General features: G+C 48.3%; 1 protein-coding gene across 5 annotated transcripts in view; it reads right to left on the minus strand.

The window, feature by feature from the left end:
- LOC119436847 (uncharacterized) overlaps positions 1 to 24536 on the minus strand; it is a 245026-nt gene that overhangs the window by 46266 nt on the left and 174224 nt on the right. The window lies entirely within an intron of this gene.

A 24536-nucleotide genomic window follows, 5' to 3' on the forward strand; every position in this document is an offset into this window, starting at 1 on the left:
CACTCCGGTCGGAGTGCGTTCACGAAACGCACTTTGCTGGTCGAGTGCGTAGCCTCGCCGCCAGCGGTTTGAATGGTACAGAATGTAATGCATAAAAAAAGGACACAGAAGTTCATTTTAGTTGTTGAACAGCTAAACCCAAAATAATTTGTATTTAGCGAGAAGCGAAACAGCACAATAATGAACAAAATTATCGTATACGCAGCTTCGTTAGCTTCGTCGCACGCCGCCATGTTTTTCTGGATTGGCTAGGTATTCGTCTTGGCCGGCATTGACTTTGCAACACCTCATAGTAAAAGAAATGACGTTTTTGTTGAGAAAAAGTAGATTAAGTTTGTTTTTATTTATAATACCACGTAAAACAATCACTTTTTAGAAGTTTTTTTTCTTTTTTATCTACATATTCAATAAACGCGCTCGTCTCTGTCGCCATGTTTCTTTACAGCGAGTGCACTCCGTTTTCCCGTTTAGCACCGCGTAGCCTTAAGTGTCACTCAAGGTCCCGAAGTGCACTCCCCGTAAGTGCACTTAACTTGCCCGCTTGACAGGGGTATTAAACTACGAAGTTTTCGCGGACACAACATCGCAGACACGGAGTAGATCATACCGACACCAGAGTTCGGACACAGTTCATGTTGTGCGCATGAAGCCGTACAGTACATTGCGCGTCCGTAACTTTTTTTCATTTCGATTTTTTTTCTCTCATTCCCTTCTTTGTTTCTTCTTTTCATTCATCTTCGTGAACTTGCTTCAGCGTTCATTTAATGTGCCGGCGTGACAATTTTTTTTTGTGTGTAATTTCGACTTGCCTGCCTTCTTCTTTTTCTTCTTACGCCTATATATATATATATATATATATATATATATATATATAGCATCGAGGCGATACTTTTGTTCGGAAGGGGGGATATTGCCACCTGTAGGTATAGTGGGTCGAGGGCAAGAGTGGGTCGAACCCTAGAGCACAAAGAATACCGCGCGCCTCTTCCCTGCTCGAGAGCCAGCCCCGACGGACGCGTTTGACAGGAGCCAGCTGCTCTACGGGTTATTAAACCTGCAATACTACTTCTGAAGGCTCATGACAATATATCCCGTGGTAAAGTTAGTACGATGCTACATGCTGCTATGATTTTATTCAATATCACCTTAGTGATTACGTCGTACAACAATTAAACCTATATAATAGCTGGGTTTATAATTCTTCAATCATTTATCATCTGCGTCCTTGTAGATTAATAACATGTTGGCATTATTCCAAGTTTCTGGCACGTTTGTTGTAATGAAGCATTCCGTGGGAAGGCTTGCAAGCTTTTTCAGTACAATATCTCCGCCGTCATCTATTTGATCTATTGTTATTCCACCTTCTCCTGCCACGAGTACCTCTGGACGTATCTTGCAAGGGCATTCTAATTTCATCCCTATATTGTTACGCGTGGAACTTTGATATCTCAGCAACAACTTTTCGTCACGGCTACACGGGTATTGTGTGGATGGATGGAAACAACTGTATTAAAAATCCGGCGAAGTTTAATGACCCGGGCTCAGGTCTCCCATGAGGGGACTTCGAGGCCTTGCCTCGTCGCCGCCTCCCGGGCCCGCTGGACTGCCCACTCTTGTGTCTTGAGGTTGGAGCTGCGCAGAGCGGCGGCCCACTTCGATGCAAGAGCCTCCGGAGCTACGGCCATTTTCGCTGCTACAACAGGACACTCCCACAACCGTGTGCGACAGTGTCGCTCTAGATGCCTGACATAACTTGCAAAGAGCACTCGGGGGGAAAATGTGCCGCAATCGCCCAGGACTGGGGAAGGTGTGTGTCTGCAGTTGTCGTCAGACGACTGCTTGGCGACGTTTCAGTTTGGGGTGAGATGGGGGAAATATCCTCCTGCCTAACTGGTAGTGCTTGCTTATGTCGTTATATTGTGTGCACAGTTTAATATACGGTTTGATCATTTTTAAGTTTTGCGGTAGTTTTGAACGTCGCCTGTGGCAGATAGCATAATTCTTGTCCTTGAGCTGGATTATTCGAAGAGGTGGACATTACTAGCACGCGAAATCAGAACATATGTTCAGCTAAGAAAAATTAACTAATTAACTTCTTAATTAATTACTTTATGGCACGTATTGCAATTTACGAATTGCAGCCGGTGAGCTTGCAAGACGTATCCACTTGAAATAAAATTTCCAGGATGGCACCAGTTTCGAGATATTATTTCCCAAAGTGTGGAACGAAATACATGGGCGTTCCAGTTACTTTAGTGCTTCAATGCATGAAAGAGGGTTTTGTTAAAACAGTAAGTGGAACAACAGTGCATTTTTACGGCGATTTTGATGGCGCATATACATTCCAACTGTATACGACTTGCAATCTCACCGGAGACAATTAGCAAATTGCAATATGTGCCATAAAGTAATGAGTGAAGATTTAGTGAATTTTTTTATTAGTTGAATATGAGTTCCGATTTCTTGTGCAAGTAATGTCCGCCTCTCTGAATAAACCAGCTCAAGGACCAGAACTATATGTTAACTGCAACAGGCGATCTTTAAAAACTGCGGAGAACTAAAAGATGGTCACCCCGTATAATTCCCCTGCTGCATTTATTACATCTCCGAAGCTGCTCATGACACTGCCTCGTTTATCTTCGACTACATACATTTAGTTTCTGCCAATGCCAACAATATTTCTCGCTGATTTCTTGCTTGCTTCGTTCTTCCCTGCTTCTTTAGTCTTTCCAATTTAACGTAATGTAAACATTGCGCAGACCCCACGCACTGCGGAAATCAATGTTATGCGAAGCATTTTTCAGGTAGCATTGTCTTGGGTTCCGCAAAGCGATATCAGGTGGACCAACGTGTTTGTCTAAATCGAGTAGTTGTGCATGGGTGGGTCGCGAGCGTACGTTTCTGTAACGACAGGAGCATGACGACGACGACTACGTTGAAGACGATCGTATGACGGCAATGGCAACGTTCGACGCGCGCTTATACGACAAAACAATTGTCTTCCTACACAAGTAGTGGACGCGCGTAAGCGAGAAAAACGCAAATTGTGACGTCATCAGCGACTACGTGTTATGCAATCGTACGTACGTATGGCTATGCCATGCGGTGTATGTTAAAACGACGAATGACATTTGTATTGTGGCGAAGAAATGATAAAGCATGATTAACTTAGGCGATCATGAAGTCGGCGCAGCTTATACGTATAGCATGCTGCGAGGAAAGTACAGTACTTAGGAAAGTACTGTACAGCTGGCTGTCTTTGGACACACACACACACGCACGCACGCACACACACGAAGAGTGCGATCGTGGCCTCATTGCCTCATTGATTATTATGCAAAAAAGCCAGAGACCACTGAACATGTGTTTTTAGATTGCTGGAGTGGGGTTTTCTTCTGCGACATCTGAACTCTGAAAAAAGAGTTGAAAACGACGGATGGCGTGCCTTTTGATCTTGTCATGCTCCTGGGCCTGCACAGCATATGGCGAACTCGGACGGCTGCACACAATGCAGATATTGATGTCAGACCCGTTCGCGAACATTTTTGCGATTCTGTGTCCTATTTTGTCGAAGTGCAGAAGGTGCAGACGTATGTACTGGAGTGGGTTCCAAGATTGGAACTTTTGTTGCACATGCCGAAATACTGATGACATACATGTATTCAGCAAACAGCTGACGGTTCACCGATATATGATCTTCTTATTCTGTTCTTCTGAGCTCGTAAGCTCTGTGACATGCGAGGCAATAAAGGAAAAAAAAAAAAAAAGCGGTCGTGGCCTAATGGTTAGAGCACCGGGCTAGTGTTTTCGACGGCAGAGGTTCGATTCCGCTGTCGGTCACGCCCTATTTTCTTTTTATGAAAGCGAGGCGAGACAGGAGCATACTGAGCTACCTACCTACTTACCTGCCTCAAAGTGTCGGGACTAAGGAAAGAGAGAGCGACCGAACCTGTCCTTTTCCGCATTCAGAAAACCGGCACATACAGGACGATATCTTCACTTTAATTCTAATCACCTGCCTCAAGTTTTCTCTAGTCCGAAGCCACGTCAAGACCGCAGTTCAGAAGGAAGAAAAGAACACAGTAATCCGTGACGTTATAGGATGAACGGCTATACACAAATGGATTCATTCACCGCCGACGGAACGCGAATGAAAGGAAGGCTGCCTACCCTACCCCGGCAACGACGCCGTGTTTCGATACGTCACGGTACACCTGCCCGTGTGCTCCGAGGGGTTCACGTCGCAAACAAGCCTCTCTCCACGGTCGGTATATCCTCCTCCCTCGTCCAAAAGACCGCTGTCCTCTCGGAAAAGCGCAGGGCGTGCATCGAATGCCCTGCTTCGTGTATTGGCGAGACTAAAAACTTTCCGGAAAGAATTTGTCGACACAAGAATGACCTTCGCCACGAAAACAGGGGACGCAGTGCTGTGGCAGAGCACTGCGAGCTTTTTGACCACCATATTAGCCCCGACAGCGCCGTCGTCTTGGAGAGAGAAAACAACCACCGGCGGCGGCTCCTTTTGGAATCCTGGCACATCCAAAGGACGTCGGGTAACATCACTCGTTCGTCACCAACACTTCCAGCCGTTTACTCTCAAGGACTGCAAAAAGTATGCGCGCGCCTGTGAAAGCGTTTCGAAAAAAAAAAAAAAGAAAAAAAAAGAAACAGCATATAAGCTCTGCTACGCCTCACGCCATCTCACCCCTAAAGAAGGAGCCGGTCGGGCACCGAAACGTCGGGTTTTTCAAAATAAATTTTGGTTGGAGCTAACTTTGCTTTCCTATATAGCTCTTTAATTGGAAGAATGAATGCTTCGCCTTAAAAACGCAGCGACCTGTAGATTGTTGAAGCGACGGATTGTCTTCCGCGTGCCCCAGCGCGCTATACACAGTGCTCAGAAATAGCAATTGCACACTTGCTGACATGATGCAGGGACGACGATGCTGACAATCGATGCAGGTATTGGTATCGCCTGCACATAACAAAATATAACACAATATAACACGAGCAGTCTTAAATTGATGCTCGTGTGTCCTATAGAGGTACTCCATAATTTTTACGTGCAGCTAGTTTATGGAGTGACGACGCCGTGGCCGGGGTATACGGCAGGCAGCCGCCGTCGTATATCCCGGCGCAGATCTTTTATTCTCGTTCCGTCGTACATGTGTAATAAAGATATCTGTTTCACAGCCGTTTGATGTCTAACAAAACATTTTCATAAAGAACTAAAATCAATAATGAATGTTGCGTCCTTGGCACTGTGCCAAATATAAGTTCAAGAAGTAGTCCGACTCCACACTATTATAAACCTGTCGCGATAGCTCAGCTGCATGCATATATATTGCTACGGGACAGTATTTGCCTTGACGAAGAGGCGAGCTGTGTGAAGACGACGACGAAGATTAGAGGCTAGTACGGGCTGTTGCCTCTTGGCCAAGGGCGTTTGTGTGCACCGAATGCCCTGCTTCGTGTATTGGCGAGACTAAAAACTTTCTGAAAATAATTTGTCAAATTTCTCAATATACAATCTATCATAATACCACCCGGTTCGTGGCCTATCCCCCTCAGTGGGTTGTGCCAAGTGTTGAGGCATCATCATCATCATCATATTGGCCAAGTGCGGCGCATTTCCTTGTAAATATACTTGTATATAGCTTTTCGTCTGCGTCTTCGTGCGCAACAATATATACGTATATATACGTTTGCGTGGAGGCGGTGTGTAAAAGCGTCACAAGATGGGTCCGTTAAGCGAACGAGCTGCTTTTTTGAATACGCGCACGCAAAGTTTCCCTGCATGGGTACATACAAAGTAAGGTTGACAGATCTGTTCGCGAATGGATCCAACCACGTCGCGCGCAACACTCTGTCGCATGCGCTGCTTGTTCCGTCTAATTAATATGCACTGGATATTTCAGTGGCATATTTAGCCACTAAAACGGGCGCGGGCTTTCTCAGCCGCGCTGGAGAAAGTGCGCGCTTGGATTACGTATGCATACCGCGTTGCTGGCGTCAATTCAATAAAACTCATGTGAGCCCACCGAGCGTTGAAGAGAGCGGAAAAAGTGAAAACGGCACGCGCGGTATAGATTACGGGCCCTCACGTCGCAAGCAGTGCGGCTTTGGCGGCTTTTGCTCGATGACGACTATATCGCTCAGCAGCGGTCGCACGCTTCTTCCATGTGGGATCGTCGTGACCGTCCGATTGTGGAGCGATACGGGAATGACAATTACTTGCATCATAGATAGGCGTCACTAAAGGCTTATCAGGCGAAATACGTGATGGATGTATGGCTGCTTGAAAATGTGGGCGCAGGACGTTTCAGCGAGCAGCGGCAATTCCTGTCGCTTGTGTGTTTTAGGCCTTTGTACGCTGAGCAGCAACCGAAACTCTTTCGTGATAAGGAAAGGTTATCACACCGAGCCTACGAGACTGTATATACGGCGGCCTGGCACTTTATCTTCAGTCACCGCCGGAACGTTCCGCTGTTGAGCTCGCGTGCGTACGTTCCGGTATGCGAGCCCAACCGCGGCATTTCCTATGCAGCAGAGGCGATTATCATCGACGCATCGAGACAATTGCTGGGGGGGGGGGCTGTTGGGAAATCATGAATTCTGGCGGCCGTGTGTCAAATGCTTCCGTACGTGGCCACGGTTTATGGCACACCATTGCAAGCACACTCCAAGCCAAAGCTATACGGATGCCAGGGTATACCCTGGAGAGTTCGCGGCACCGAAGAGTCCCACAAGCGTATTTCAACAACGTACTCGGACTGTATTCGTGCCAATGAAGTACATATTTTGCTTTCACTCTTCTGGACCAAAAACGCGGGTCGTCCTAATGAAACATTTTGGCTCAGCGTTACTGCTGCAACTTTACTATTACAGCCTGTGCGTCATATATATATGTATACCTATAATCATCGCCGCGCTTTGCACATGCGACACAGTAACGGTTACGAAAGAGAGCTGTGCTAAATATCGTATATATATAGTTGCACGAAAGATCACTGCGAAGGGCGTGCGTTTTTCCTTCACCCAAATTTCAGCAATTCTGCCTGAGCAGGATACGCGTCCTCACATGTGTATAGCTCGCATACGAAAAGTTGAATCAATGGGTGATGTCTCTTATTTCAATGAATACCGTCGGGGCGAATGCAAATAATTCCCCGCTTCAACCAGCAGGGTGCCTCTTTCGAATCATCGGTACAGACTCGTGGAGTGCATGATGCGCCGAGCGTGGCATTTGTGCATGCGCTGTGTGCACAACAACGGTGCCTTATGCGTGCTGAAGAAGCGCGCCATCAGGTGCAGTTCTGCAGTCTTGAATCCCGAGGCTATCGTCGACGGAGCGGTGAACGCGGAAGGGCTACGCGCAGGGTCCAGGCCACGCCTATAAGGCTCGGTGGACGGCGACCGTGTGATATATAGTGCATGCTGTCCACTATGTAGGCCCACTCCAAGTTTCTGCCGCATGCGCAGATAGCCAAGGCTGCGCGCGGAGTTGCTGATCTTTCTCCGACCCCCGTTTCTTGTTGCTTATTTCTTTCGGTCGACACCCGAGTTGACACTGGATCATGCAATACTCGCCGTTTTGCGAGCAATCCGCGCAGACGTCGCTCGCGCCTCTATAGTGCGCCGTGGAAAAATTTTGTTCTCGCGTTCCGCTGGCTGCCGGTTGGCGGTGCGAGCGCGCGCTGCTTGCGTCAAACAATGCCTGCGTCTGTGCCTTCGTGTGGGCAGAGTCCATACTGCACGGAGCTCGAGAAACGTGCTCGGAGAGCGGCACACAAAGAGCGGTGTCCAAGCGCCCGCGCGCAACATCGGACAACCCGTAATTCTGCTGCAAGGTCGCCCATTACATACACTCGCCACAAACATCGAGTCCACGAGTGATACTAACGACACCCAGGCGGTGGGAGACACCGTAGTCCAGAGCTTCAAATTTGTTACAGTCACCAGAATTTTTTTTCAATACATCATTGTATTTGCATTTCCAGTTCCCATTCGAATGTGGCTTCCGCCACCTGCAGGGTCGAATCCACGACTGCCGTGGGTTCTACAGGCGCTAAAGAAGCCACCAAACTCAGCAACCTGGGTACCCACGTTCGATGTGATTCAAGCAAACAACTTTCTGTGACTGATGCAGTGGTGCAGAGCTTGTTGGCCAGATGCCAACGCCATTGTTTCGCCCCGAGCACCGCCCACTGAGCGTGTACACCGCATCGGCATATACCACCCGGCGCTTTCTCATAGCGACGGATGTTATCTGCTCTATCACGGTGGTCATACATGCATATATTGATGCGCACGTAACCCAATCGCCACAGATTAGCAAAGAAAGGTCTCTCTCTTGACAGGTGTCTTTGTGTCAGTGGTTTTCATGAGACAAATCAATGCTGAGACAAAGTTCATCGTCGACCTGGCATGCTCATATTTGGTCCAAATAAATGCTTTATGTGGCAACAGGCAACATGGAGGTATATTCTTGATTTAATCTAGAATACAACCATTTTGGAAGAGAAAGAGAACTCGTACTCTGGGCGTGGGAAAAAAAGTAACATCCAGAGTGTCTGACTTTACCTTCGCCTGGTTTAATTAAATAACTCTGGCGGTAGCGCCTTTTCTGTGGGTTATCTTCTATAACATGGTGTCGATAAAACAAGGTGTCGATATTACTCATTCGCACTTCAAACAAAGCTGTGATTTTCTTTTTTTTTATGTTGAACTTTTCGTAGGCAGCACATGTGTGCGGCTTTCCAGCCTAACAAGGTCAGGCGAACTCGAGTGTGGATGTAGCTTACGTATGGGAGCTAAGCGTGTTCGTGGAATGCATTGTTCCTGGAAGGACACGCCAGTGGAATGAAGAACAAGAACAAAGGATTTTGCACTAACGCCTCTCCAGCTCCAACAATGTTGAAGGAACAGCGCAGCGACAAAGAACAAGACAGGGAACAGCATATCACTTGTGCTGCTTTCTTTCTTTTTTTTTTTTTTTTGCATTCTTTTAACTTAAACCGTTTCACTTGCCAAGTTCGCTTGCTGTGGTCACGCATACTGGCGCTTTGAGCGAGTGGTGTGGTGACCGCAGTGAATTAAAGGCCTGGAATGATCTGTGACTGAGCTATATTGCCTCTCGCCAGTTCGCATAAGTGCTCACAAATAATGTGTACCGCCGTTAAACTTGAAGCAGTTAAACTGTCCAAAGGGTACCGCAGGTATAAGAGGCGACGCAATTAAAACCAACTGAAGTTCTGCGCTCTGCCGACGGTGACTGATAAGTTTCTAAAAAGAAAAGGAGAAGTAGTGTGTTTCTTGAACGAATCGCTGCGGAGAGTCAGTTTTCGAGCAACGTGCGCTGGCTGTTTTTGACTCAGATCCCCAGCAAGGTTGTTCCACTGCCTTACTCGTACGTGTTGGGTGGAAGTGGCATTCGCAGTTCTTACAACCAGAAACTCGGAGGTTGCAAGGCGCGTAAATGCCAAACAGCGCGTGTCAGTACGAAGACGGCCAGCATTCCAGCACAAGCGTTCAAAACTGGGCGCGCTCTATATCTCCGTTCTGCCGAAAGTACAAAGATGTTGGCAGCGCGAAGCATTTCACCTGGTCTCGCCAGAGCTTCCGCGTTGAGAGGAAGAGAATGCTCGACAACTTCAGAATAAGGAAATTTCCTAATGACTTGTGTACGGCAACTAGTATTGCCCAAAGGGCTGAGGACAACATGAAAGGAGTGACCACTCCCTTTTCTGCAAGAAAATGAGCTGATGGACACGTGGTGACATATCTGTGTGCCGTGGAATGAAATTCTGAGGCGGAGCCATTCCCGGTACAGACTGCCGTGATCAGATAATGGGTGTTGCCTTAAGCAACACCCATTACCAGCAAAATGTCGAGCTTGATCAAGCGCGACCATTAAAGTGCATAGCAAAAATTACAAGGTGGTTGGTTAGGCTATAAGAGACTTTTTCTTGAAATTTTGCCTTACAGCATAACGTATGTCGAGAGTGCATATTAGACACGCTGGAAGAAGATGAAGTGTGCAGGCCAAAGCGAATGCGAAGGCAACGAAGTTGAAAAATGCGCGCGCTTTCACGTTTCGCTTATCTTCTCTGATTCGTGTTAAAAGCGAAGCTTTTCTTGACCGTGGCTGCGACCTGGCTGTTCTCTTGCGGAATAGGTCAACCAATCACAGCACATTACACGTGCCGCGTGCGACGTTGGGTTCCTTGCACCACCAGCAGATGGCGCTCGCCTCGGCGCATCCGTGGCAGCGCCGGCGCCGGCTGTGCAGGGTAAAGAAAAAAAAAAAAGAACTCTAAAGCTCGCCTTCCCGCATCCGCGGCTGCACGGTAATGAGAAAGTAAACGCTTCTTGCGGATAGAATGAATTCGAACTGCGAGGTCGTGGGATCGAATCCCAGCCGCGGCGGCCGCATTTCGATGGAGGCGAAATGCGAAAAAGCCCGTGTGCTTGCATTTTAGTGCACGTTAAAGAACCCCAAGCAGTCAAAATTAATCTGTAGCCCTCCACTACGGCGTGCCTCATAATCAGAACTGGTTTTGGCACGTAAAACCCCAGAAAGAAGAAGAATTTGAACTTCGCTACGCACGTATGCGCATGCTGCCTCTGAAACCATGATGCGTTCAAGGCATCCGTCGTACTCGCTAGTAGGCAGCAACTCCGCTTAACAAAAGGTTTCGTGTGTGCGTGTGTGTGTGTGCGCGTGTGTGCGTGTGTGCGTGTGTGCGCCGTGTGTTCGCGTGTGCGTGTGCGCGTGTGTGTTTCCACTCTTTATGTACTCACACAAAGCTTCGCTGTGTATAGATTCCAACTCGTTTTCTGCTGCATTTCTTTCTTCATCCTTTAATTCCCTTCGTATACCCTCCCCTCCTAGTGCGCTTACCACAGCGAGACCATGCTGTGGTAGCGGCACATGTGCAGTCTTCGTCAAAAGTACACGGGCTACGCTGACTGCGAACGCCATGCTGACTAAGAGATTTTAAAGGAGTTCCTCCGGTATGTCAAAAGTTTCATCGCCAACCTGGGAATTCACTGATGTGGATATAATGGTCACGCGATTATCGTGGTCATCGCAAGCGCCAGCACGTCGACAAAAGTTGTTGCTCGGATACGAGAAAAACACCTTGAGGAGCGTTAGCTGCCATGGCAGCGTGCTTGTCATTCATCAGATAAGAGCAGGTTACGTAGAGAGAGAGAGAGTGGCGAAAGGAAATACGCAAAGGTTTCCAGGATAGCATCCGGCCGGCTGCCTTGTACTGGTGGCAAAAATACAAAGGAATGAAAAGATAAACTGTACGCAAACACACGAGGAAGAGCACAAAGAATTACACGACCGTCACAACACAATGCCAACGTTTTCAAAAGGCGAAGCGTGGAGGTTACTTCTAGATTTCTGGCGCTGTCTTCGATCACGAGAAATAAGTTGGTCGAAACACACGCACACACTGACAGATACGAAACAGGCTTATACAGAGCAGGGAAAGCACATGCAGCACACAATTAACGCGTTGGCGTCAGTGAAGTTTCGCAGGACGGCTGGGGGCCGCGCGAGATGTGCAGGGCCAGAAGTGCGCCATGGGACGCACCCGCGCTGTACATGCACGCACTTCCGCGCGCAGCGTGGGAGGCTGACGCAAGCAATGATACATAGGGCAGTGTTTCCCGCTCCTCTGGCTCCGTTGTTTACCCGGTCATGCAGGCATGGAGAGCAAGGGAATGGGGAAGGATGGGGGGTTGTAGCGTCATATTCGCCTCCCGCTGACGCCTGGAGTTGGGGGGGCACCAACCACGGCTCGTGCGTGCGTGGTACGGCGTTACGTGCGATCGCGAAATGAACTTGTGGCATCCAGATTCGATTGTTTTTTTTCTGATATCGCATTTGGCATTTTCCTTCATCGGAGAAGTGCTTTCAGGGCAGCGGTTGCCATTCCTGTTTTCCGTGTAAAATTATGCACGCGTCTTTTTTGCGATGAAGCTGTCATCTTTTATGTGGGTTGTAGCATGTAATATCGCAGTTTGTGCTATTCCCACAAGCGTTGGGTAACGAGACTCGCAGATCTGTAGGCCCTGCTTGAAATTACCATGCTACGGTACTGGCGCATGAATGGTGCATTAGAGGCCCTTCGATGTGCCGAATCAGTGTATATAGCACTGTCTTGTTCTTCTTTCTGGGGTTTTACGTGCCAAAACCAGTTCTGCATATGATGCACGCCGTAGTGGAGGGCTCCGGGTTAATTTTGACCACCTGGGGTTCTTTAACGTGCACTACAACGCAAGCACACGGGCGTTTTTGAAAGAATATCGTCCCTGTCCTGATTAAGATATTAGGACCACTGTGGCCAGTGGATATAGGACACGTGCCTAGCACGTGGCGTACGTTCAAGGATGCGACGCTCCTCGACGAATGCCACGTAAGAAAACCATCCACCAGGCTTTATTTGTGGCGCCCACAGTCCACTGTGGGGAGCAGCACGGAAGCGCGGCCATCCATGCCCCGTGCGGTGGCCACTCTGCGGCGACCATGGACGGCGCGTGCCGCATCGCGTAAACAAAAGCGTGCTCGGTGCCGTTGCGCCACGCTCGGCAACCGCGCGCCCTTGCCAGCCGTTGGAGTGGCCGCGACCACCCAGAGCAGCTATTCCCGGCCACACACATGCACGCGCACATACACACACGCAGCACTCGCCTGTTTTGCGCTCCCTTCTTGCTTATTTTGACACGGACCGCGGTGCAGGCCACGAGCAGAAGAAAGCATTGCTTATGTCCGCGGTACATATCGACATACGTATACTTCTCCGCGCTGCCGCGGCGCTAATCAACCACGGTCCTTGCTTACATGGCACAGCGGCCATTACACGTAGCTGCGCATCATGAACAAGCGACAGGAAAGTTATACGAAGAGGAACACAAGGAGAATACCGAATCAGCTTATTCGCAGAGCGAGGGGAAACGCGAATCTTGCGGCAGCAAAGAAACGTCCGTGCCGTTTCTTCCTTCGCTTTTCTTTTTTTCTCTGTGCAGGTCGCACGAATGGTCGTGCCATAATATCTTGCTCTGTTACACGAACGAGATGCTATGGCGACATCTGACGTCGGAGAATGGCCAGAGAGTGGGGAAGGCGCCAGCACGGGTGCTTTAATTTATAAAAGCCGAGGCGTTCTCTTTTATTGAACCGCGAATTGAATAAAACAACTGGGAGTTGTAAAGAAACTTCACAGAAAAAATCCCCCAAAAACCCCTGCGAAATGACATGTCGCCTATATGATGTTGGACCTGCTAAATTATATGTATAAGCGAGCAGACTGGCTGACGCATACGCACATCTCTCACACTTAGCCAAAACGCCTCATTTCGACTAGCGTTCCTGGAAATCTCGGAACAAACTTAATTTAAAATTAAATTCTGGGGTTTTAATTACGTGCCAAAACCACGATATGATTATGAGGCACGCTGTAGTGCTGGGACTCCGGATTAATTTTGACCTCCATTGAGCGTTAATTTTGGAGTCCTTTAACGTGCACGGTACACGAGCGTTCTTGCATTTCGCCTTCATCGAAATGTGGTCGCCGCGGTCGGGAATCGAACTCACGATCTCACGTTTAGCAACGCCTAGCCGCTAAACCACCGTGGCGGGTTGAAATAGCCGAACAGAACTACATGAAACTTCCGCGTATTTCGCGGCATACATTGTAAACGACTATATCGAAGCTAGTGCTAGTAGTCTCAGCAGGATTCCAATTAAACCCACATGCCTTGAACACTGGCATATGATTTAAGCTGTGCGATTGCAATATGTAGCCGCTTACAAACAATTAATTAACAATTTCTCCTTTTGTTTCTCTCAATGGGGTGCTTATATACTATGGTGTACAAGGATCACTTCCTCACGTCTGCCGCCGTTAACGATGTGTTGCTAATTAAATAAATAAATAATAATAATAATAATAAAAAGAAACGAAGAAAGAATCACACTTATTCTCCTTCAGTTTGTTTCATCCGCCACTCATGAATTTGTTTACTCGATTCAGCATAAACAGGAATGTCATGGCGAGTCAATGGTGAGAATCTGTTGCAGACGACGAGCAAGAGTAATTCGGGCAGTTCAACGTGCCCTTCAGCTGCTGGACGCCATACCCAGATGACAGAAATTACAAGGGCTGCCCCAGTTGAACATTTCCGGAGAGAGACTTCCCGATTTCCGTGCTCATTGAAAAGCCAAAACCGAGTATCTTCCATCCTCTCCACGTGACGCCCCTGTTAGCCCACCTGAACAGCAGTGCGCGTAGGAGAGAATCGCTTCACGGCTTACGAAAATAGTTGATCATCTGAGGCACGGAGCAGACATGGTTTCCCGCTATCTCCGTCAAAAAGGCTGATAAAGGCCCTTCATTCTTTACACTCTCGTCACGTATTTCGAAAGGCCACAACAATGTCTCGGAGAGAGCCGCGGTGGAGTGCCGGAGACGCATTGTCTGTCGAAAAATGAACTCTCGGGGTGTAGACAGCCGCCGTGCCGTCCGGCGGGTGGGTAACAATGTAATTCTTCGCCACGTGCATTGTACGCGGTCGTCGCCGTCTCACGTTAGTCGCGAGAACGAGTGTGTCGTTCTGCCGTCAAAAGTACGTCACTGGGCTGCCCGTCTCTCGCGCTTCCGGAACTTGTATAGTTTTGTAGGATTGTTTTTTTTTTTTGTCTACATTAATGGGAGTGTGAACCGGTGACAGTAAACAGGAAGTCGTCGGGAGCTGCTCAAAGGCAGCTTTCCCCCTCCCCCCCTCCTTTTTTTTTTTTTCAGTACAGCGCATTACGGAAAGCACGCTTTGCGATGTTCCGGTATAGCGTGGGCTGTCAATGGGTACCGCAGCTAGGCGCGCTTCCGTCGTACGTGCGTCAACGTGACCAAAGCAGCGCGACAATTGGCGTACTTTCGTACGGGTCGACACCAACGCCAATGAACACGCACACGCGCCGCCGCCGCCGCCGCCGCAGCAGCAGCAGCAGCATCAGGAGCAGCGGCAGTAGTAAAGTAGCTGCACGGGAGCACGATTCCTGGAACCGTTTACGAGAGCACCGTTACGCAACGCGAGCCTGGCTGACAGCTATACGCACAACTTTGAGACGCGCACAACCTCTTCAAATGCACGCGGTTGCGCAACGGCGACCCCGGAGAGAACGCGGTGTCCAGGAGGGACTGACACGCGTTGCCACATTCGCGTCTGTCAGCGCGACAAACTTGTACAATCGAGTTCGCGCATAACCAACGGGGTGGGTTAAGTTCACAGCTGAGGTAACTGCTCTCGTTCTCGACAGTTTCGCCAGTGAACGTCGGTGCGTAGTGTAGTGTTTCTCTTGTGTTGAGGCTTCGCGCGCCAAGAGACAGGTGTCAGTAAAACGAGTGCAGATTATCGTGGAATTCTGCTCACAATGCTGTTCACAAAAGAAAAAAAAAAAAAAACACTAGGACATTCTGCGCTTTTAGGGATGGTGTTTCATTCGGTTAAAGGACATCGCCTTGCTTGGATAAAAAAAAAAAGAAAAAAAAGAGGCCTTGTAACAGATCGGAAACGTTTTGAGCAGTTGGCTAAAAAGAACGATTATTTACCGTGGACAGAGGAGTACGAAGAACGTACTTGTTTACGGTTAACAAACTAACTCCAGAAGCGTGCATAGCTGGGCTAGTTGGTTAAGCGTGATAAAGGGGGTTGGTAAAGCCACGATGACAGAAGAAACGACGACGCACACCACTTAAACTAACGCCAAGGCGAATAGAGATATGGGTAATTACGAAACGAGTGCCAACTTACACCTGATTTATTTGGAACACAGACTCATCAGTAAATGCGCAGAGTATCACATGCACGGAACAAGTGATACTGTTCAATGTGTGTTTAACGGGACAACCAGTTCTCAAAGAAGCTGATCTCTGTGCCGAATAAACATCATAACTGACGCTTCAGTGATGCCGTCAGCAAGCTTTATTACTTCGTAGGGTATGCTTCCATTAGTTCTGGTCAAAAGCAGAAATCTGTGAAAAGGCAGCAATCAGCCTGATAAAGAAGCCCTCCAACGAAGAAAAATCAAAGTTTACGCTAACTGATGGCAGCCCACAACGTAATCGAGGAAGGCATCTGACGGTTAATGCTCTCCAATGCAGATGTCAGGAAATTCAGAATTGCTTTCGCTCGTAAGTGATCTTTGCCATTGACCGGTCATCTTCGCTAATGATATGTCCAGCATCATTATCACCTTTCTGGTAATCTTTTTTCTCTTCCCCGCACGGCGGGCGCGCAGCCGCTGCAGCGGATGCGCGGAGGCGAGCGCCATCTGGATGGTGTTGCAAGACACTCCCACTAAGACAGAGCTCAAACGCCAGCTGGAAAAGGGGTTTGTGTTCCCGCGTATCAGAATTATGTTTTCTCGTATATTCAAATTACAATCCGACGCTATCATGTTTGTAGGTTGTGTGTAAGTCGTACTTCACGAATTTTCTGACGCATTTTGCTTTTAGAAATTCAGTTAGTTCAGCAACGCCTATGCGCAACGCGGAGGGCCTGCGTGGGTCGGGATGCGTGGTTCGGGATGATATTTCTCATACGGACAACGCCGCCGACGCCGGATTTTATGCGATACGGGCCCCCCTTAACGCTTTCGCGTTAAAAACGACGGAGTGCGCGCGCCGTCATGCTCCGGTTCCTATCCGTTTTGCAGTGGGGCCAGGGCAGCGTTCCGCCTTCCGACTGCTGACATGGGCGTTGTGCGCACAAAAGCTATAGCGTTTCACCTGGGCAGCTCTGTGCGTACAGTGGCATGAGTGGAACGGCCAGTAAACGTCTAGCTACAAACACCGATGGTTTTCCTTCGGTCTCCTCTCATGCACCACCGAGGTGCGATGCCTGCACGCCACTGGCGGAGCTCCTCAACACGCCAGCGTTTTGAGACGCCTGCAAGTAGGAAGCCACGCCGCTGTTTTTGCTGTGCAGCTGCAGTTGCCTCGCGTCCTGTGTCACTTTCACAAGCTCCCCCCCCCCCCCCCCCCCCCTCCTCTAATTTGTATTGTTTGAACGCCCTCCAAGGAGCTTCAGCGAAATGCACGCTTATACTTGCTATCGCTTTCCATGATATCCACCCTTCGGGTGAAACTACCAATTTTGTCTTCTTTTCGTTCAAGTGACACTGATTGTCAAGCTTCCTTCAGTTTCTTCCGCTGTTCCATTGAAATGGCCCGAGATTGATTACACCACTTTTGGTGTATGCCTACAGTACAGTTGATCAGAAATGGCAGGTAAACGATTTATAAGAAAAAAAAAAAGAAAAGATAGCAAAAGTAACTGGTGGTATTTCGTGCTTTACGACAGATATGTGAACTCCCCCATGCATAGGAAAAAAATTGCGACACAACCAATGCACTATAGACTATGCGGCACCGAAAGACGGCACCACTTTTTGTCCCGAACAATATATATATATATATATATATCTGAAGTTGAATACAGAAAGCAAGAACAGGAGGCTGGAGGCGGAGTTGTAACGTGGCTTCATCGATCGAACCGGAGAGGAAGTGTCTTACCACGCTGTAGACACCGATTCCTTCGGACGAGGCGTGTCGCATCGGTCACGATGACGACAATCCCTTTCTTGATTTTGATTCAGCACGCGCTGCCGACCTTCGCACGCAGCGTTGACAACCTAGCGATCAAAAGCGCAACGCTTCCTCGAACAGCATAGATGTGTGTTGCATGACCGGGCTTGGACAGCGTCGTCCACCCTTACGAGGAAAGGACCGGGGGAGGAGGAAGAGGTGACGCCCCTGCATGCAGCTTCCCATAATGCAAGCCAGCATGCATGCGCGCCACTGTAGAGCCCTGACCCGGCCGCCAGGCGCCCATTACGGATGCAGGTATGCTCAGGCAAAAAGTATGCATGTAGGTTCTATAGGCGAAGCGTTGTTGCAGCGCCACGCAACAGCGCGCTCGCTCCCGCGTGGAATGCAGATGGCCACGATCGAGATGGCTGCGTTTCCTGTTCAGTAACGGTATACCCTGGTTATTGCATGCCGGGGGATCAAGAGCAGGTAGCGCACTTCAGGAGCGCGCGTCTCTACTACAACGCCTTGATCCCGCAAGTCCCACTCCACATGACGCCCCGTTCTTGTATTGGAGAAGAGGGGGATGGAGGAGGGGAGGGGGGGGGGGGGCAGCACTCATCACGGGCGTGCTCGCAATCGGCAAAACGCGCCACCTGCTCTCTAAAGTGCGCACGGTCGTCGCGCTGTACGCTGCCTGATTGCCGGCTTGAGGAGAAACAGCATAGAGGCTAGATAGAGCACGTGGCCCACCGCGTTCGGACCGGTCCGCTAACTCTTTAGCTACGCCTCTCGTCCTTCGACGTTTATTTTTCTTTTGGCTCGAATGCGGGGCGGCACCAGCGATGTATATATATGTATATAATTGCCCTTCGCCGAGCTTGTGTTGCAGTTCGGCCGAGTTCCCGCATGAGATCGGCGTATAGGTCGCCATGAATTCCACGCGGGGACACAACCGCGTTCGCGAAAAGCCATACCGAGATGCACTACAAGTGACTCGCAAAAGCTGGATTAAAATAAGCAGACTGGCCGAATAAAAGAAACGCGATCGAGGCGAGAATGAAACAGCAGCGACGTCGAAAGTCTCTTCAGAGCCGAGAGACTAATTCACAGGTGTTCTTGCGCTATAGAGGACGATCTATGGAAATGAAGCGCAGTATTTATGCCCTTCTTGATTTGGTGTTAAACAAGAACCACTCGTTCGTCGTTACATTTCCTTTAATCGACTGAGTTCGTCCACGTGCGTATCCATGTCCTCTCCGGCCTCAAGTTCATCCCCGGCCATCTCCCACTACTTCCTCTCACTTTTTTTTTTAGCGCATGAGTTGGCCAGTGCCGCCCACCTCGGAATAGTTTGTTGTCAAGTATTGTAGAAATGAAACGCACCATGGTATATCGCTCATAATCCGCACATGACCGAAACAACACTAAGGGAGAATGAAGCGCTACTTTATCAACAGTGGTTGAACTATAGGCAATGCTCAGCATGGGTCTCTCAGAAGCTTAGAGGCAGCGTTTTGACGAGGGAGCTTGTCTTAGTCTCCTCGTCGAAACGCCGGCTCGTGGCTTCTAGAAGATCCCATGCTGGGGCTTTTCTTGCTCAACCGCTGTTGATCGATTATCCGTGCAGGGTCTCACACTATGCCGTCACGCCTCCTGCCTGCATGCCGACAATTTCGTAAACGCGCACATTCTGTGCGCTATAGTTGCGCGGAAGTTGATGCAGCGCGTTTCGGCTGATTTCACGCAAACCGATATCGTTGGGCTTATTGCAGCGTAGAGCGAGAAAGCGCGGTTGCGACTGACGCCCGTGACGTTTTTTTTTTTTTTTCGGTTGAGGTATATAGATCAGAACCGCGGCCGCCCGCGTGTATACGTACGGCTGAGCAAACGCACGTCCGACAACTGGCGTTCCGAAACGAAAACAAACAGCTGTGACGCGAGGAGAGCGTTCAGCCCGTCAGACGGATGTATTCTGAGCGCGCGTTGGGAAGCGCGGGTCTTCGTTCGTCATTTTTAAAGGCCCCTTCGGTGTCGATCATCTTTGAGGTGACAAGGGGACAGAACAACTCCAATTTACGGCCGCCTTGGTCAGGCAACCGAACAGGCCGAAGCCAAGTTCCCCAGTTTCCCCAAGTGTAGGGTAGCCAACCGGGCTCAGTCCTGGTCAACCTCCCTGCCTTTCATTTATCATTTTCTCTCTCCTCTCTCGCTCGCCAACTTTGAGAGACGAGGTGCACGTGCCGTTACACAGGTCGGTTAGAGATGAAATGCAGTTTCGGATGACCAACGCGTTGCCGGGTCCCCGGAGGTCGCGGATTTCGCGCTGTCTTCTTCAGCAGAGCTCTCTGCTCACTCAGCGTACTTGACAAGCAAACATTCAAGCGAACGACAGCGCCGCCAAGCAGTATACTTGGCTGTGAGCCGAATGGTAAGGGGACTGAGTGATCGTGTGCCTGACGCGGAACGCATCCGCCGGTCATTTGTTCTGCTGCTGCTTAATTCTCTGCTTGACGACGATGTTCAAATAGCGAGATTGAAATAGATAGATAGATAGATAGATAGATAGATAGATAGATAGATAGATAGATAGATAGATAGATAGATAGATAGATAGATAGATAGATAGATAGATAGATAGATAGATAGATAGTAATATTTACACGATGGCTCGAGGCCTGTTAAGAGAAAGGATGTGGGAAATCCTATACGAATATGAAAATGACATCAAAAGATACTGTGTGCCACGGTAAAACACTCTTTTCAAGTATTTTTGTTGTTGCACAGTAGTTCGCTGCCCGTAGACTTGAAAAACACGAGAGTGACATGAATACATATTAAGATCCGCAGTGTGTTGCTTGAGGCACTTACGCCATGCATTATTATCTGTATTGTTTTAGGGGCCTGGGGGTGTCGCTTTGGTTCGTTTTCAAAATTCTTGCGGATAATAAAATTGTTATTTTCATCATCATCATCATCATCATTAATGTTATTATTTGCTAGAAGAATGGAAGAAATATTCTTTGCCGCAAAAATGACAAGGACGCGCTCGGGCTAATGGAGAATGTGAAACAAAAGGTTTGCGCAAAACGCAACAATGGCTTGTAAGAACAGGTAAAAAGTCAATCGTTATTAGGTCATTTCAGGCAAAGTTATTTACAGCGATTTTTCGACCATCATGGGTCTCAGTGAAATAAAACAAACAAACAAACAAACAAACAAACAAACAAACAAACAAACAAACAAACAAACAAACAAACAAACAAACAAACAAACCAACAAACAAACAAACAAACAAATAAACAAATTTGTACGTATTGGCAGCTGCGTCAAAATAAATTTCCCACTTCACTTGAGCCATCTAAAAAAATTTCTCCCGTCCAGATAGCCAGGTATCCATTTTTATAAAGAAAGAAAGACAGAAGGAAAGAAAGAAAGCAAAAAAAAAAAAAAAAGGCCGATCCGCAAAGTATACCATGCCAAATTTCATCGTTCAGTCATATGTTAAGCGACTTATCTATATGCTGATGCTGTGTTTCGCATGTAAGCGAGTTACACTTTGTTATACGCCCACGCATGAATGCATCATTGTTCAAGTAGTCCTCAGAGTGAACACTCAAGGTAGAGTTCTCAAGAGCCTACAAATCAAATCAAATTAATTGGGTTTCCGTCCACAACTGAATCCAGTGGGGCTGTCAAATCTCTGAGGCGATATTTTCGCGCGAACACTTTCGGAGATAGTCTCACCTGGTTTCACTTTGGCGAGATATGGCGAGACTCGATAATGAACGCGTCGAAGTACACGACCGACGGCGCTCTTGGCATTGTGTGAAGACAGCGATATTGGCGTAGTGCAGCGCCCAAAACGCTGTCGCCCGTATATACCCGCGGACGCGTCGGGTGCCGAGTCACGCGACTTCTCGCCAAAGTGAAACTATCACTCGAGAATACCGCCCCTGGTTAGAGAGGCATGACAATGAGCCAAATATTTTTGTTAAGGAAAGGTCACGTTTACTTTTTTTTTTAATATGCGATTTATACAGGGTGTCCCAACTACCATGCACCAAGATTTAAAAAAAAATATGCAAATGCCACGTAGCTGGACAGGACCAAGGTAATGTTGTTTGCAAAGTGTCTCGAGCAGCCAGTTGCGTGGAAATCTTGCGTGTATTCGCGGTCTTCATTCACGCTCGGAAAAACACTTTTATGTGGCACGTATTGAGCAAGAGAAAGCTGTATCGGGAGTTTATCATGTTGCTCTACAATTTTCTCATTGACACTTTTCATCTAATTCTAATACTTGAGAAGTTGATTAACTAATTATGTGGAATGCAAAAAATAATAATATGAGTATCTCCAAGTGACGGTAAACAACATTACATTGGTTCTGTCTAGCTACGCGTGGCATTTGCATATTTTTAAATATTGGTGCATGATAGTTGGGACACCCTGTATATGATACCTAGCTCGGAATGTGACGTTTGTAGGTGCAGAAGAACCGATTACGCACTTTCTGTGTGGATACCCTTGTTTCCGAGCACAAAGAACAGCACTCTGAGCCATGCTCGACAAACTTGACAACCGTCCCCGTACTGATAACTGAAATTCATGAACCCTGGTCCCAGCCGATCGCAGCCTGAGTCGCTATAAAAGAACTAGTGCGCTTTTAAGAGCATATCAGACTGTACAAAAGACATTAGTCTTTGTCAGGCGCCAAGCTTCCTCGTGCTTGTGCCAAACAGATTATTTTCATGTCTTCTCTTCTTTCTCCTCATCTTTTCTATAATGCTCAGGCGTTGTATTTAAAGCAGCACAAATGTGATGTTATCGTGAACTGTCCTGATCACGAAGGTTGAAGATCTATTTTTTTTTCTTCATCCTTCGTGCCGGACACCTCTTCTGCTGTTTCGTGTATTTACTTTGGCTGTCGTGTGTATTTTTGTTTCGTTATTCACATTTATAGGTTTGTTTTCGCTGCTTCTGAAAACTATGGTTGTGTGCTCTCCGAGATTTTCTTGGTGTTCGGTAGCGCTCTTGTAGTTGTTTACATAGCTTTACAAAAGTTGTAAGCCCTCTATTGTACATTTCCTTCATTTTAATCTCTCTCTCTCTCTCTCTCTTTTGCCTAAATAGTGAGAACGACGTCCGGTCATGTTCACCGTACTCGTAAAGGTGGGCTAGAGACGTCGTTTCCATTTTATGAATATATTTTTATTCATTTTGGCCTATGTTGGTAACCAGCGTGTGTACACTATGTCAAAATTTGTGATGTCAAACGGTTAAAAAAAGTGATGTCTGGGCCGCTCCCATGGCGGTCATTCCCCATGTGGCGCCCCAGATGCACCTATTGAGGGGGGGACGCCTTCGGGTTGAGCACAAACACCCCTTTCCAAGCGTTGATGTCCCATAATGGCCGAGCACCAGGCCGGGAGCACGCTTGTACCTATTTTACCGGTAGGTACCCGGCGGCAGCACTTGCCTCCCACAGCCGCGGCGGATGCTCGTCCACAAGGCCGCCTGTGGTTGGACAAGAGGCGCTCAGAGACAAGTCCTGAAATCTCTATTGGGCCCTCTTTCGAGATGTGAACCCCCACGACAGCCGAGCACCAGGCCAGGGGACATCTCTACCCATTAGAAAAACCGGTGGGTTCCCGGCGGCACCGGGATGTGAACTCGCTACCTCCCGCATACGAGGCGGATGCTCTACCGCTAGGCCATCGCTGCGGTAGAGCATCCCCCCCCTTCCCGTCTTTAGAGTAGAGTAGCCAACCAGACAGTTAATCAAACGTCCTTGGTAGGAATGTGTTTATGTGAGCGGTATTTTATGTTTGACTCGGGGTTGCCAACTTTTCAGTGCTTGTCTACGCCAGCTGGTTTCGCAAGAGGTGCTGGGAGTTCGAGTGGCATAAATTACTTTTATGTCTGCTTCATCTACAGTCTTTCGGTTGCTTTGCATGAACGAAATGCAACGTAAAGATGTCTGGTTGGGATTGCCTGCTTCGTAAGGTCACCTTCAGACAGATTCTCTTGAGGCAAATTGAAGAGATGCACGAGATAAAGCTACAGAGTGGTCGATTACTTCGATACAGGGTTACATTACGAACGGGTGAAAACGTATGAGCCGAGATAATGCCGCATCGAAATGAAGTTATCGGACCACGCAGCTTTCCGTGACAGTGTGCGCGCTCAAGGCGACATACTATATTTGGCATTAAGGAAAACATCAGTTACACTGGCTAAACTCGCTGCTTTTAATCTATCTTACTTATTTAGCCTAGCCAGCGACGCGTCGGTAAAAGCGTTCGGATTTCCCTCGTGACCGAGCGATATGTCGAGCCGGTGGTTGGAGAAGACGCGCTTCTTCAGTTCCTGTTTTCGTCGCTCTCTTCTCTCCATCTTTCTCTTAGCCGCAACGGGAAAGCCCTTGGCGCGTCTTTTACGCGCATCGCGGTTAACCTTGTGAATGGGCCAACGAGGCATGCCGTCGTTGCTTTATTTTTTTCCGCGAAGTAGAGATCCCGCCTAGAGAGTTGTATATGGCGGCGGTATAATGACACGTTTTGCCGACGGGTCGCAACACCGCAGCGTATTATAGCAGCCAGCATGCGGCACAATTACCGGTGCAGCAATCACGCCGGTGTAAACGAGTTTTTTTCTTCTTTTCTTTTTCTATCCCCCTCCCCACCTTTCCTTCTTTGTTTTCTGTTTACTTTTTTCCTTTTTTCGAGTTCCATCGCGTTTATGCGCGCGTCCGCGCTGTTTTGCCACGGAGTGCTAGCTCGTCCGGTGTAATACGCGAGCAAGCAACGCATGCCATCGGCTTTTTGGACGAAACAACCCACGGTGGAGGAGAAATTCCTCGCGCGGTTATCAGGCCGCGGAATCTGTCGGCATGTTTTCTGCGCGCTGCAATACGCGTATAGACGGGAGCGC

Source organism: Dermacentor silvarum, chromosome 1, assembly GCF_013339745.2.
Source record: "Dermacentor silvarum isolate Dsil-2018 chromosome 1, BIME_Dsil_1.4, whole genome shotgun sequence".
Taxonomy (NCBI): domain Eukaryota; kingdom Metazoa; phylum Arthropoda; class Arachnida; order Ixodida; family Ixodidae; genus Dermacentor; species Dermacentor silvarum.